Raw genomic sequence first — 16,005 nt, forward strand, 5'->3', positions numbered from 1 at the left:
GTTTTCCTATACTGCACATGCCAAAGCGATTAATGGTCTTTCCAGGACTACTAGAATATTTGAGGCCTATCATTTCTCATTTAGCTCAAATATTAAAACCTTTCTATATGCTAATAAGAAAAGATCACATTTGGTAATGGGATGACTCACAGCAGGCTGCTTTCGAAGAAGCAAAAAAGGTAATAGCACAGACACAAGCACTAAGAGGGGCAGATCCTGATTTACCCTATGAATTGGATGTGGCTAGCACCAACACTGGCTTCAGGTGGGGTTTGTGGCAAAGGCAACATTCTAAATGAAAGTCCCTAGTTTTCTGGTCACAATTATGGAAAGGGACAGAATTAAGATATAGTGCCTTAGAAAAGCAACTGCATGCTGCATATAATGCTCTATTACAAGTGGAAGGTCTGATGCAGAAATGTCCCATCAACTTGAGGATCACCATCCCTATCCAGGGGTGGATTATAAACATGGCCAATAAGCCACATTCTGGCAGTGCACAATTAAGTACTTTAAAAAGTAGAAAACTTAACTTGTTCCAGCACAGCATTTTCAATACTAGCCCTCTTAGTGCCAAGAGGCATGAGACTTTAGTACCAGTGTCATATGTGGAAGATTCAATAGCTAAAATAGTCACACCTGAATTACCTGTTGAGCACAGGAACAATTCCTGAGTCCACTTGGTATACATATGGATCCACTAACACAGACCCTCCCACTTGGACAGACATGGTGGTACAACCCAGTACTGACACTATATGGTGGGAGACTGGTGCTATGCAAAGCAGTCAATGGGACAAATTAAGAGCTGTATGGATGGTTATAGTGCATGAACCAGGAAATGTGCTAAATATCTGTATCAACTGCTGGGCTGTTTACAAAGGCCTCGTGACCTGTACTGCAACCTGGAAACAAGAACAGTGGACAGTCATAGATTACCATTTATGGGGATGAAAACAGTGGCAAGACAACTGGGATGCCTTCCAGTAATGTAAGGTAACTGTCTACTACATCCCTGTCCACACTCCTAACATGCTACCTGGGAACATTTTGGCAGATGCCCTCACTCAAGTCTGAAGTCACATTACTAAAACTTGAGAAACAGCCAAATGGCTTCATCAAAAAAGCAGACACCAAGATATCAAACCTTATGACATTTAATCTAGCAGTTCCAGCTACCTATCCATGCCAACAACATACAGACATCACACAGAAGTGCCTGTCATGCTCCCTGCAACAACCAGGCTGATTGCCAAACAAGATGGGACATATTGGCCAATCACAGGCTCCAGTGACATGGTGACAAGTGGACAACATTGGCCCCCTTCTGCTCTCAGAAGGGGCAAGGTATCATTCACCATGGTAGATACTGCCATAGGACTTCTATCAGCTGTTCTAATGGAAAGAGCTAATAAACGAGCAACTGTATGCCACCTAGAAAAGGCAAGTACTCTCAAAGGGATTTCTACATAAATAGACAGTGATCTGGGAACCCCATTCACTATACAAATGGCCCAAGCATGGGCTATGGACCATGACGTAATTTGGACTTTTCATCTATCCCATAATCCCACAGGTACAGGCCTTACAGAATGATTGGCCTTTTAAGGAAATAGTTAAAAGATAAGAAATCCCTACAAAAATGGACTAAAAGGCTATATCAGGCCCTAACTCACCCAAACACTACACCATGAGCTGCCACCACAGCTCCAGTTGAATTGCTAATGGCAGGGCCAGTGCAAGCACTACAACTACAAGTGAAAGATCCAGTCACATTCCAGCCTAAAGGGGATATTAATAATAATTTATCATTTCCTATGCAACACACCATAAAACAGGGGGAAATGAAGTCCTTTAACCTTGGTGCTGGCCTATGCTGCTGTGCAGGTTAGGAATTGTTCTAGTTTGCTAATGCTGCCTGTTATGCAAAATACCAGAAATGGGTAAGCTTTTATAAAGGGGTTTATTTGGTTACAAAGTTACTGTTTTAAGACCATAAAGTGTCCAAGGTAACAAATCAATAATTGGGTACCCTCACTGAAGGACGGCCAATGGTGTATGGAAAACCTCTGATAGCTGGGAAGGCACATGGCTGGCATCTGCTCCAAAGTTCTGGTTTCAAAATGGCTTTCTCCCAGGATGTTCCTCTCTAGGCTTTAGCTTCTCTCCAAAATGTCATTCTCAGTTGCTCATGGAGCATTTGTCCTCTCTTAGCTTCTCCAGAGCAAAAGTCTGCTTTCAAAGGCTGTTTTCAAAATGTCTCTGTAAACTGCAGTTCCTCTCTCAGCTTCTGTGCATTCTTCAAAGTGTCCCTGTTGGCTGTAGCTCCTCTTCAAAATGTCACTCTCAGCTGCACTTCAAAATGTCACTCACAGCTGCCCTGAGTTCCTTCTGTTTTTCAGCTTATTTATATGGCTCCAGTGATTTAATTTAGACCCACCCTGAATGGATGGGGTAACACCTCCATGGAAATTATCCAATCAGAGTCATAACCCACAGTTGGGTGGAAACACTCAAAGAATTACAATCTAATCAACACGGATACTTCTGCTAACAAAAGACTACATCAAAGATAATGGAGTTTTGGCAAACATAATACATTCAAACTGGCACAGGAGCCTTAAACCCATGGGCAATATAAAACACCCAAAACTTTGTAATTCAGCCAAAATTTATGAAAAAAATGCCTGTTAAAGTTTTTATTAACAATATGGAGCCTCTGATTCCTATGGGAACTTTATGTATAACTATGTTGACCCTTCTTATGCCTGGACTAAAGATTGATGACACAGTGGAGGACCCTCAAGAGTGTGAGAATATCTGGGATTTAAAACCTACGCAAAGGGTCTTCCTTATGGAATAATTAGAGAAAAGGCAAAAAATGATAAGGACAGCCATTCCAGGTTATGGGCAGCTAGAAGAAGGAACTCTACAGTATATACTGGGGACTGGTTTAAAGGGCAGAAAAGTTATTTCTGAAATGCTGGTGTGAGTTCATTCAACTGGGACTGCTGCCACAGCTGGCATCTGCAACCAGGCTGGACAGGCAGGGGAGGGAGGAGCTCTCCACTCCACACACAAATCTCTGCAATTAGCTGGGAAGATAACCCTTCTTAGCCCTGTTACTGGGAGCTCCCATGAGAGAAACTGGGAGTCTGCAGATCTGTGCATGGGAAAGAGGTGGGATAAATGACAGTTGGACATGGAAGCAACAGGAGCCCCTTTCCCAATTAAGAATTTCATAGGCATATGGTGGGTAGGGCTCTTGGGAGTTGACTAGGAGGCAGAGCAATTTTGGGATGACTGAGGGAAGAGAATAGGTATATGCACAGCACCACATCCTGAGGGAGGTCCACTCAGGCATGAGAATCTACCAGACATTCTGCCAAACTGCACAGGTCCACACACTGCCCTAAGACTGGCAGTGCCCAGAGCACACAAAGCACTGCAGCACTGACTGGATTTCCACGGGGTTTGGACAATGCACAAGGTGCAGCTACAGTCATGGAAAAGTGGACTTGAGGAGAAGAGGTGGCTTAACAGTGCACTCCAGCAAGCTGTGGTACTGGTAAATTGTATATAAATGTCCAAATAATCCTGTGTTTCCCAAAATAACCTTTTCAAGAAAAGCAAATGCCCTAAAGTCAACAGAAAACCACAAAGCATGGGAAGATCCAAGAAGATATGACCAAGCCAAATGACCAAATTAAAATGCCAGAGAAGACACAGAACTTGGAACATTAATCAAAAAGTGCATACAAACCTCAAAACCTCCAAAACAACTTCAATGGGTTGACAAAAGATATAAAGGACATAAAGGGGACTCTAGATAAGCATAAAGAGGAATTTGTAAGAGTAGAAAAATGGCAGATTTTATGGAAATAAAAGAGACTGTTGATCAAATTAAAAATACACTAGAGGTAAAAATAGCAGATTAGAAAAGGCAGGAGAAAGAATAAGTGAACTAGAGAAAAGACAATTGAATGCAAACACATAAAAGAAAAAATGAAGAAACAGAAAAATTTGGAAAGGATCATAAGGAAATGAAGGACAACATGAAGTGCAAAAATATAAGAATCATTGGTGCCCAGAAGGGGAAGATGAGAGTAAAGGCCTAGGAAGAGTATTCAAGGAAATAGTTGGAGAAAACTTCCCAATCCACATAAAATATGGAAATATGAAAAAAGGAGCCAAGAAAACTCAAAATAGAGTGAATCCAAATAGACACACTCCAAGACATAATAACCAGATTGTGAAATGCTGAATAGAAGGAGAAAGTTCTTAAAGCATCAAGAGAGAAGCAATTTACCATATACAAGGGAAAACACATAAAAAAAGTATTGAGTACACAATGGCCACCATGGAGGCAAGAAGACAATGGTATAACATATTTAAGATCCTGAAAGAGAAAAAAACTACCAGCGAAGAATTCTTTATCCAGCAAAGCAATCCTTCAAAAATCAGGGAGAGAAGAGGGGCAAGATGGTGGCATAAAGAGGAGTGGAGTTTAGTTAGCCCCCTGGTGAAAATAACAAAAAGCCAGCAACAACTAGTAAATAATCTGGAACTACTGCTAGGGGACAACTTTGACTGTCTACACATTGTACACCAACCTAGATTGGGTGGAATGGCTGAGATTGCAGCATAGAATCTGTAAGTAAAAACTGCAGAACTGCACTGGGAGACCCCTACCCCTGCAGCAGACTGAGCTACAAGACCCGCTGTAGTAGAAAGCAGTATTCTTGGTTCCAGCGAATATAGCTCAGCCTGAATCCAACTGGGGTTTCAATTAAAAAGTGTGGACTTCTGAATACAAGCTACAAACATAGGCAAACCCTTAATGAGCAGCAATGTACCCTGAGATCACTCCCAGCGGAGAGGTGGTGGGGCTGACAGAGAGAAAAATATTAATTAAAAAAAGAAGAAATAAAGAAACTTTTAGAGACTGAACTTAGAGAGACAGAAGGTACTTGTGCCCTGGGAAAAGGAGCACAGAAGAACAGATGCCCTCTCTGGCTGACAGGCAAAATTGTGGGGCCATGGACTGGCTCTATAAAGGTGTTTTCTCTTTTTATTTCTCACCTCCTGAGAAGCTCAATGGAGAGAGCCTCAGCATTGTCAGTTCACAGTGCTATGATCCAGACAGCCACGGAGTTAACAGATTCAGAGAGACAAAGGAGCAATTCAAATGCAGAAGAGAACTTCTGAGGGGGTGTATCTTCCCTAAGAGGAGGGAGGTGGGGTCCAGCCCAAGTGCTCACCCTCCCTTCAGAACTCAGACCCCAGGGCTTGGGGGAAAACAATCAATCCAGAAATAACATGAAAATTAAAGGGGCCTCACCTCTTTACACAAGTGGGGTGTGACAGGTTTATAGGCACCACCTGCTGGGAAGGCTAGGAAAAGCGGAGAAGCTATAGGCCTCACAGGAAAGTCTGTCAATCTTAAAAGACACACCTTCGGGGAAACCTGATACTGAATATTGCCCTTTTCTGAGACCTGAGTCTATTCTGGTCTGGGAAAATATGATTGGGGTATTCAGATAACAGAAAACCACAAATCACACTAGGGAAAACAAAGATATGGCCCAGTAAAAGGAACAAATTTACACTTCAACTGAGATGCAGGAATTGAAACAACTAATTCTAAATGCTAAATTGGTTCAACAAGTTTAGGGAACATATGGCAAAAGAGATGAAGTATATAAAGAAAACACTGGGAAAACATAAGGTAGAAATCAAAAGTTTCAATAAACAACTGGCAGATTCCATGGAAATGAAAGGCACAACACAAGAGATGAAAGCAAAAATGGAGACATAAAACAGCAGATCTCAAGGGGCAGAAGAAAACATTCAGGAACTGGAGAACAAGACACCTGAAATCCTACACACAAAAGAACAGATGGGGAAAGAATGGAAAAATATGAGCAACATCTAAGGGTATTGAATGACATCAGGAAGCACATGAATGTATGTGTTATGGGCATCCCAGAGGGAGACAAGAAGGGAAAAGGGGCAGAAGAATTAATAGAGGAAATAATCAATGAAAATTTCCCATCTCTTATGAAAGATACAGAATTACAGATCCAAGAAGTGCAGCATACCACAAACAGAATAGATCTGAATAGATCTATGCCAAGACACATAATAATCAGATTAACAAATGTCAAAAACAAAAAGAGAATCCTGAAAGCAGCAAGAGAAAAGTGATCCATCACGTACAAAAGAAGCTTGGTAAGACTATGTGTGGATTTCTTAGTAGAAACTATGGAGGCAAGAAGGAAGTGATGGGATATATTTAACATACTGAAAGAGAAAGACCACCAACCAAGCATCCTATATCTGGCAAAACTGTCCTTCAAATATGAGGGAAAGTTTAATATATTCTCTGACAAACACAATGAGAGAGTTTGTGAACAAGATACCTGCTCTACAGGAAATACTAAAGGAAGCAGTATATAGATAGGAAAAGGCAGGAGTAAGAGGTTTGGAACACAATTCTGGGTGATGGTAGTGCAACAATGTAAGTACACTGAACAAAGGTGACTGTGAGTATGGTTGAAACAGGAAGGTTAATGGCATGTGGGACACCAGAAGGAAAGAAAGGAAATAAAGACTGGGACTGTATAACAGCAAAACCTAGAGAGCTCAATAATTGTGATAAAATGTACAAATATGTTTTTACATGAGGGAGAGCAAATGAATGTCAACCTTTCAAGTTGTAAAAAATGGGGTGGTATTGGGGGAAAATACAATCAATGCAAACTACAGACTATAGTTAATAGAAACATTGTTTTATCCTCCCTTTAATGTAACAAAGACAATATACCAAAGCTAAATGCCTGTAAGAGGGAAATATAAGGGAGGGGTATGGGATTCTTGGCACTGGTGATGTTATCTGACTCTTTTATTGTGCTTTAATTTAATTCTATCTTGCCTTTTGTTGTTCTTAACTGTCATTTTTTTCTTCTTCATTTATCTCTCTACCTTCTTTGACTTTTCCTCCTTTGTAGAAGAAATGGTGATGTCCTTATATAGATAGTGGTGATGGTGGTGAATTTATAAATATGTGGTTATACAGGGAACCATTGATTGTTCACTTAGTATGGAATGTATGGGTGTGAATAAAACCATCTTAAAAATGGGTTGATGAGGAAAACTTGAGGGCACTATATTGAGTGAAATAAGTCAGACAGAAAAGGACAAATATTGTATGGTCTCACTGATATGAACTAATAATAATATGTAAGCTCACAGACATGAAATATGCATTACCAGGATATAGAATGAGGCTAAAGAATGGGCAGTGGTTGCTTATTAGGAGCAGAATGTTTAACTAGCTTGAACTTAAGTGTTTGGGAATGAACTGAGGTGAAGGTAGAATGTTACTGTGAGAATGAATAACTAACAGGGCTGAATGTGAATGTGGTGGAGAGTCATGTATATCACCAGAAGGAAAGTTGGAGGTTAAAATATGGGAATGTATAAAACAGTGAATCTTGTGGTGGAAAATGTCCATGATTAACTGAACAAATATTAGAAATCTCTTTCATGAACTAGAATGAAGGTATGCCACCATAACTAGAAGTTAATAATTGAGGGTGTATTAGTTAGGGTTCTCTAGGGAAACAGAAGCAACAAGAAAAATCTATAAATGTAATATTTTATAAAAGTGTCTCGTACAACTGAGTCCAAATTTCATAGGGCAGGCAGCAAACTGGAATCTCCAATGAAGGTGTTCAGTGAACTACTCAGGAAATGAAGAGGCAACTTTGATGAACTCCTCAGGAAATGCTTCACTGGTTAGCCAAACAAAAAGTGAAGTTCCCTCAACGTTCTTGCTTAAAAGTCTTCAAATGATTGGATTAAATACAGCTGATTGAATTCTCTCATTTTGAAAGACACATCCTTTGTTGAGGTAATCAGTCACAGCTGCAGCCAATTGAATGATGATTTAATAAACCAGACACAAATGTATTTGTAGTAATAGCTGGCCACTGCTTCCTTGACCAGACACCCAGACACATTCATCTGACCAAAATGACACATGAACCTAACCATCACAGAGGGGTATATAGTGAAAAAATATACCTATTTATTGCAAGCTATATACTGCAGTTAGTAGTATTTTAATGTTCTTTCATCAACAGTAACAAATGTACTACACCAATACTATGAGTCAATAATGAAGGGAGGGTTTGGGGTATGGGAGGATTTGAGTTTTCTTTTCTTTTTTTGATTTCTTTTCTGGAGTAATGAAAATGTTCCAAATATTTGAAAAAATAATTGTGGTGATGTATGCACAGCTGTGTGATTGTACTATGGGCAACTGATTGTGCACTTTGGATGATTGTATGGTATATGAACAATCTCAATAAAGTTGAATTTTAAAAAAAGCTTCTGCAGCAGTATTACTCTAAGGAAGAATATACCTGAATGTAACAAGAATTATCAGGAAAAATTACTTCACAATGTTATAAAATATGGAATTCTGAAGCTAACTTCTCCAAAACATTTAAAGCAAAAACAGAATTATTACAGGGCAAAAGTTACATCCACAAATATACTTCTAAGCAAACAGAAAGTAAGCCTATAAGATTTGAGCACATTTAATGAATTTATGTAAAGGTATAAAATAGGGCCCTGCAACTAACAATTAGAAAATATAATTTTTATCAAGCTGTATACATATAGTCAAGCATACTTATGCATACACGCTTTGGAAAATGGAAAATGTCACAAAGCCAAGTCTAGGGTCTGGCTTTTGGGAAGGTGCAGCAGAAGAACTGGCAGAGAAGATACCAGGGATAGTGATGGCAGAAAGTGCCTTCAGTTTCAAAAAGTTGTTGGATCAGTGCAAGAATCAGGAGCTCAAGACTCCTGGAGGAATTGCTATAACCTGTGTATTTTCAGCTTTTAGCTCTGTATCTACCATGTAGTGACATGAATAAACCAAGACATCTTTGGAAAAGAATACACCTGCTATAAATCTGCCAATTCTGAACCTGGAGAACTTTGGTCAGTGAGACCCAGTGTCTGGCAAAGATTTCCCTGGGATCTATATGGCCATCAGTGCTCACCAGTTGTCTGAGATGGTCCAGCCTATCATGGATGCACTAGGAGATGCAACAGGGAGAAGAGCCTTCAGCTGGTTTCAAGCATAAACCTACATAGTTGTGGATGACTTTGCAGCCTTTGTTGGGCTGTCTGCAGAAAGGCTGTGAAATGTATTTTAGAACAAACTTGGCAAGCTGACATCACCACAAGGATGGTTATGCCCAAAAAGCTGGCTGGGGTGGCCCTGGGTATTTCCTTTGATATGTTCATTCCATTACTAAAGCCTGCCTCAGTCCCACCAACCCTCAATGAACAACAGTTAGCCAGAATAATTACATGGCTTTCCTTGAAAGCTGATTTGTTATTCTGAGTTCAAGATCCACCTTCAGAATACCCTTTCAAATAGAGAAATGTAAAACTAAAAAAAAAAGTCAGGGAGATTTTAAAGCATTCACAGAAGAATAAATGCTGAAAGAATTTGTTAACAAGAGATCTGCCTTGCAATAAATACTAAAGGGAGTTCTGCCAGCTGAAAAAATAGAAAAGAGAGAGAGGTCTATAGAAGTGCACAGAACTGAATGGTATTAATAAGGTAAACATAAAGGGAGAAAAGAAAGAGAGGGGGAAATTAGAACTGACAAATAAAAACCAAAGATATGATTGCTTCAAGAACTGTATTTACAGTAATAACTATGAATGTGAGTGGATTAAACTCTTCAATTAAAAGATACAGACTGGCAGAATAGATTAAAAAGTATAATCCATCAATATGCAGTTTATAACAGACTCATCTTAGACCCAGCAGCACAATGAGATTGAAAGTAAAAGCATGGACAAATGTTTCAAGCAATCTGCAGCCAACATAAAGTAGGGGTAGCTATACTGATATCAGACAAAATAGACTTTAAATGCAAAGATGTCCTAAGAGACAAAAAGAGACACTACATAATAATAAAAGGCAAAATCCACCAAGAAGAAATAACAATCATAAATGTTTATGCACACATAAAGGAGCTTCAAAGTACATGAGACAAACATTGGCAAAACTGAATGGGGCAATAGACATTTCCATAATAATAATGGAAGACATCAATACACCATTCTCTTCTATAGATAGAACAACTAAAGAGAGGTCCAAGAAGGAAATTGAGAACTAAACAAGGTGAAAAATGAATTAGATTTAACAGACATATATGGATCATTGCATCCCCAATTACCAGGATGCATAGCTTTCTGTAGTGCTCATAGAACATTTTCCAGGATAGATCACATGCTGAGGCATTAAAGTGTCAACAAATTTAAAAAGATTGAAATTATTCAAAGCACATTCTCTGACCAGAACAGAATGCATCTGAAAATCAATAAACAACAAACAGAACTTACAAAAATATATGGAGAATCAACACCACACTCTGAAACAATTAGTGGGTCAAAGAAGAAATTATAAGAGATATTGGTATATATCCCAAGATGAATGAAAACAAGAGAACAGCCTATCACAACCTAAGGGGTGCAGTGATGGTGGTGCTAAGAGGGAAAAGTATAATGCTAACTGCAAACATTAAAAAGAAACAAAGAGCTAAAACCAAATAGCTCACTGAACAACTGAAGAAGCTAGAGAATGATCTGGAAACTAATCCAAAAGCAAGTAGAATAAAAGACATAACAAGGACTAATTCATAAATACATGATATGGAGAACAATTAAACAATAGCATAAATAAAATCAAAAGTTGCCTCTTTGAGAAGATCAGCACGATTGACAAACCCTTTGATAGACTGACAAAGACAAGAGGAGAGAAGACCCAAATAAACAAAATCAGAAATGAGATGGGGGTCATTACTATGTGATCCAAAGAAATTACAAAAATCATTACAGGATATTATGAAAGGTCTATACCAACAAACTAACCAATTAAGAGGAAATGGATAATTTTCTGGAATCGCATGAACAAACCTGAGAAGAAATAGAAGACCTCAAGGAACCAATGACAAGTAAAGAGATCCAATCAGTTATCAAAAATCTTCCTACAAATAAAATCTCAGGACCAGATGGCTTCACAGGATAATGTTACCAAACTTTCCAAGAACAACTGACCTACTGCTCAAACTCTTTCAAAAATTGAAGAAAAAGAATGCTACCTAATTCATTTTCTGAAGTTAACATCATTCTAATAACAAAATGAGATAAAGGTACTACAAGAGAGGAAAACTACAGACCAATCTTCCTAATGAATATAGATGCAAAAATTTTCAATAAAATACTTGCAAAATGAATCTAGAGGCACATTAAAATAATTATACACCATGACCAAGTGGGGTTCATTCCAGGAATGAAAGGGTGGTTCAATATCTGAAAATCAATCAATGTAATACAACACATTAACAAATCAAAAGGGAAATATCAAATGATCATCTTGATAGATGCTGAAAAAGCATTTGACAAAATCTAGCATCCTTTTTTTTTTTAATCATCATTTTATTGAGATATATTCACATACCACGCAGTCATACAAAACAAATTGTACTTTCGATTGTTTACAGTACCATTACATAGTTGTACATTCATCACCTAAATCAATCCCTGACACCTTCATTAGCACACACACAAAAATAACAAGAATAATAATTAGAGTGAAAAAGAGCAATTGAAGTAAAAAAGAACACTGGGTACCTTTTTCTGTTTGTTTCCTTCCCCTACTTTTCTACACATCCATCCATAAACTAGACAAAGTGGAGTTTGGTCCTTATGGCATTCCCAATCCCATTGTCACCCCTCATAAGCTACATTTTTATACAACTATCTTCGAGATTCATGGGTTCTGGGTTGTAGTTTAATAGTTTCAGGTATCCACCACCAGCTACCCCAATTCTTTAGAACCTAAAAAAGGTTGTCTAAAGTGTGCGTAAGAGTGCCCACCAGAGTGATCTCTCAGCTCGTTTTGGAATCTCTCTGCCACTGAAGCTTATTTCATTTCCTTTCACATCCCCCTTTTGGTCAAGAAGATGTTCTCCATCCCACGATGCCGGGTCTACATTCCTCCCTGGGAGTCATATTCCACGTTGCCAGGGAGATTCACTCCCCTGGGTGTCTGATCCCAAGTAGGGGGGAGGGCAGTGATTTCACCTTTCAAGTTGGCTTAGCCAGAGAGAGAGGGCCACATCTGAGCAACAAAGAGGCATTCAGGAGGAGACTCTTAGGCACAAATATAGGGAGGCCTAGCCTCTCCTTTGCAGCAACCGTCTTCCCAAGGGTAAAACTTATGGTAGAGGGCTCAACTCATCAAACCACCAGTCCCCTATGTCTGTGGTCATGTTAGCAACCATGGAGGTGGGGTAGGCGAATACCCCTGCATTCTCCACAGGCTCCTCAAGGGGGCACTACATCCTTTTTTTTTTTTTTTTTAACTTGTTTGTCTTTTTTCTTTTTTTTTTTTTTTTAACTTTCCCTTCTTTTTTAAATCAACTGTATGAAAAAAAAGTTAAAAGAAAGCAAACATACAATAAAAGAACATTTCAAAGAGACCATAACAAGGGAGTAAGAAAAAGACAACTAACCTAAGATAACTGCTTAACTTCCAACATGTTCCTACTTTACCCCAAGAAAGTTACATACTATAGCAACATTTCAGTGAACTTGTTCCTACTACATCCATCAGAAATTAACAGACCATAGTCATTTCTGGGCATCCCCAGAACGTTAAATAGCTTATCTGTTCTTCTTGGATTATTGTTCCCCCTTCCTTAATTGCTCTCTACTGCTAGTTCCCCTACATTTTACATTATAAACCATTTGTTTTACATTTTTCAAAGTTCACATTAGTGGTAGCATATAATATTTCTCTTTTTGTGCCTGGCTTATTTCGCTCAGCATTATGTCTTCAAGGTTCATCCATGTTGTCATATGTTTCACCAGATCGTTCCTTCTTACTGCCGCGTAGTATTCCATCGTGTGTATATACCACATTTTATTTATCCACTCATCTGTTGAAGGACATTTGGGTTGTTTCCATCTCTTGGCAATTGTGAATAATGCTGCTATGAACATTGGCGTGCAGATATCTGTTCGTGTCACTGCTTTCCGATCTGCCGGGTATATACCGAGAAGTGCAATCGCTGGATCGAATGGTAGCTCTATATCTAGTTTTCTAAGTAACTGCCAGACTGACTTCCAGAGTGGCTGAACCATTATACAGTCCCACCAACAATGAATAAGAGTTCCAATTTCTCCACATCCCCTCCAGCATTTGTAGTTTCCAGTTTGTTTAATGGCAGCCATTCTAACCGGTGTTAGATGGTATCTCATTGTGGTCTTAATTTGCATCTCTCTAATAGCTAGTGAAGCTGAACATTTTTTCATGTGTTTCTTGGCCATTTGTATTTCCTCTTCAGAGAACTGTCTTTTCATATCTTTTGCCCATTTTATAATTGGGCTGTCTGTACTATTGTCATTGAGTTGTAGGATTTCTTTGTATATGCAAGATATCAGTCTTTTGTCAGATACATGGTTTCCAAAATTTTTTCCCATTGAGTTGGCTGCCTCTTTACCTTTTTGAGAAATTCCTTTCAGGTGCAGAAACTTCTAAGCTTGAGGAGTTCCCATTTATCTATTTTCTCTTTTGTTGATTGTGCTTTGGGTGTAAAGTCTAGGAAGTGGCCTCCTAATACAAGGTCTTGAAGATGTTTTCCTACATTATCTTCTAGGAGTTTTATGGTACTTTCTTTTATATTGAGATCTTTGGTCCATTTTGAGTTAATTTTTGTGTAGGGGGTGAGGTAGGGGTCCTCTTTCATTCTTTTGGATATGGATATCCAACTCTCCCAGCCCCATTTGTTGAAAAGACCATTATGACTCAGTTCGGTGACTTTGGGGGCCTTATCAAAGATCAGTCAGCCATAGATCTGAGGGTCTATCTCTGAATTCTCAATTCGATTCCATTGATCTATATGTCTATCTTTGTGCCAGTACCATGCTGTTTTGGCAACTGTGGCTTTATAATAAGCTTCAAAGTCAGGGAGTGTAAGTCCTCCCACTTCGTTTTTCTTTTTTAGAGTGTCTTTAGCAATTCGAGGCATCTTCCCTTTCCAAATAAATTTGATAGCTAGCTTTTCCAAGTCTGCAAAGTAGGTTGTTGGAATTTTGATTGGGATTGCATTGAATCTGCAGATGAGTTTGGGTAGAATTGACATCTTAATGACATTTAGCCTTCCTATCCATGAACATGGAATATTTTTCCATCTTTTAAGGTCCCCTTCTATTTCTTTTAGTAGAGTTACGTAGTTTTCTTTGTATAGGTCTTTTACATCTTTGGTTACGTTTATTCCTAGGTACTTGATTTTTTTAGTTGCTATTGAAAATGGTATCTTTCTCTTGAGTGTCACTTCAGTTTGTTCATTTCTAGCATATAGAAACATTACTGACTTATGTGCATTAATCTTGTATCCCGCTACTTTGCTAAATTTGTTTATTAGCTCTAGTAGGTGTATCGTTGATTTCTCAGGGTTTTCTAGATATAAGATCATATCATCTGCAAACAATGACAGTTTTACTTCTTCTTTTCCAATTTGGATGCCTTTTATTTCTTTGTCTTGCCGGATTGCCCTGGCTAGCACTTCCAGCACAATGTTGAATAACAGTGGTGACAGCGGGCATCCTTGTCTTGTTCCTGATCTTAAAGGGAAGGCTTTCAGTCTCTCACCATTGAGTACTATGCTGGCTGTGGGTTTTTCATATATGCTCTTTATCATGTTGAGGAAGTTTCCTTCAATTCCTACCTTTTGAAGTGTTTTTATCAAAAAGGGATGTTGGATTTTGTCAAATGCTTTTTCAGCATCTATTGAGATGATCAATTGATTTTTCCCTTTCGAGTTTTTAATGTGTTGTAATACATTGATTGTTTTTCTTATGTTGAACCATCCTTGCATGCCTGGAATGAACCCCACTTGGTCATGGTGTATGATTTTTTTAATGTGTCTTTGGATTCGATTTGCAAGTATTTTGTTGAGGATTTTTGCATCTATATTCATTAGGGAGATTGGCCGGTAGTTTTCCTTTTTTGTAGCATCTTTGCCTGGTTTTGGTATTAGATTGATGTTAGCTTCATAAAATGAGTTCGGTAGTGTTCCGTTTTTTTCAATTGTTTTGAAAGAGTTTGAGTAAGATTGGTGTCAGTTCTTTCTGGAAAGTTTGGTAGAATTCCCCTGTGAAGCCATCTGGCCCTGGGCATTTATTTGTGGGAAGATTTTTGATGACTGATTGGATCTCTTTGCTTGTGATGGGTTGGTTGAGGTCTTCTATTTCTTCTCTGGTCAGTCTAGGTTGTTCATATGTTTCCAGGAAATTGTCCATTTCTTCTACATTATCCAGTTTGTTGCCATACAGTTGTTCATAATATCCTCTTATAATTTTTTTAATTTCTTCAGGATCTGCAGATATGTCACCTTTTTCATTCATTATTTTGTTTATATGGGTCTTCTCTCTTTTTGATTTTGTCAGTCTAGCTAGGGGCTTGTCAATCTTGTTGATCTTCTCAAAGAACCAACTTTTGGTGATATTTATCCTCTCTATTGTTTTTTGTTCTCTAGGTCATTTATTTCTGCTTTAATCCTTGTTATTTCTTTTCTTGTAGTTGGTTTAGGATTGGTTTGCTGTTCATTTTCTAGCTTCTTCAGTTGATCCATTAGTTCTTTGATTTTGGCTCTTTCTTCCTTTTTAATATATGCGTTTAGTGCTATAAATTTCCCCCTAAGCACTGCTTTTGCTGCATCCCGTAGGTTTTGGTATGTTGTGTTCTCATTTTCATTCGTCTCTATATATTTAGCAATTTCTCTTGCTATTTCTTCTTTAACCCACTGATTGTTTAGGAGTGTGTTGTTTAACCTCCAGGTATTTGTGAATTTTCTAAGTCTCTGATGGTTATTGACTTCTAATTGTATTCCATTGTGGTCAGAG

The 16,005-nt window shown here is 38.5% G+C and overlaps 1 pseudogene; it reads left to right on the plus strand.

Annotated features, from left to right (window-relative positions):
• The first annotated feature begins 8,723 nt into the window (after nt 1–8,723).
• On the plus strand, nt 8,724–9,431 carry LOC119519971 (annotated as a pseudogene).
• The last annotated feature ends 6,574 nt before the right edge of the window (nt 9,432–16,005 follow it).

This window comes from Choloepus didactylus, chromosome 24 (assembly GCF_015220235.1).
Source record: "Choloepus didactylus isolate mChoDid1 chromosome 24, mChoDid1.pri, whole genome shotgun sequence".
NCBI classification, from domain to species: Eukaryota; Metazoa; Chordata; class Mammalia; order Pilosa; family Megalonychidae; genus Choloepus; species Choloepus didactylus.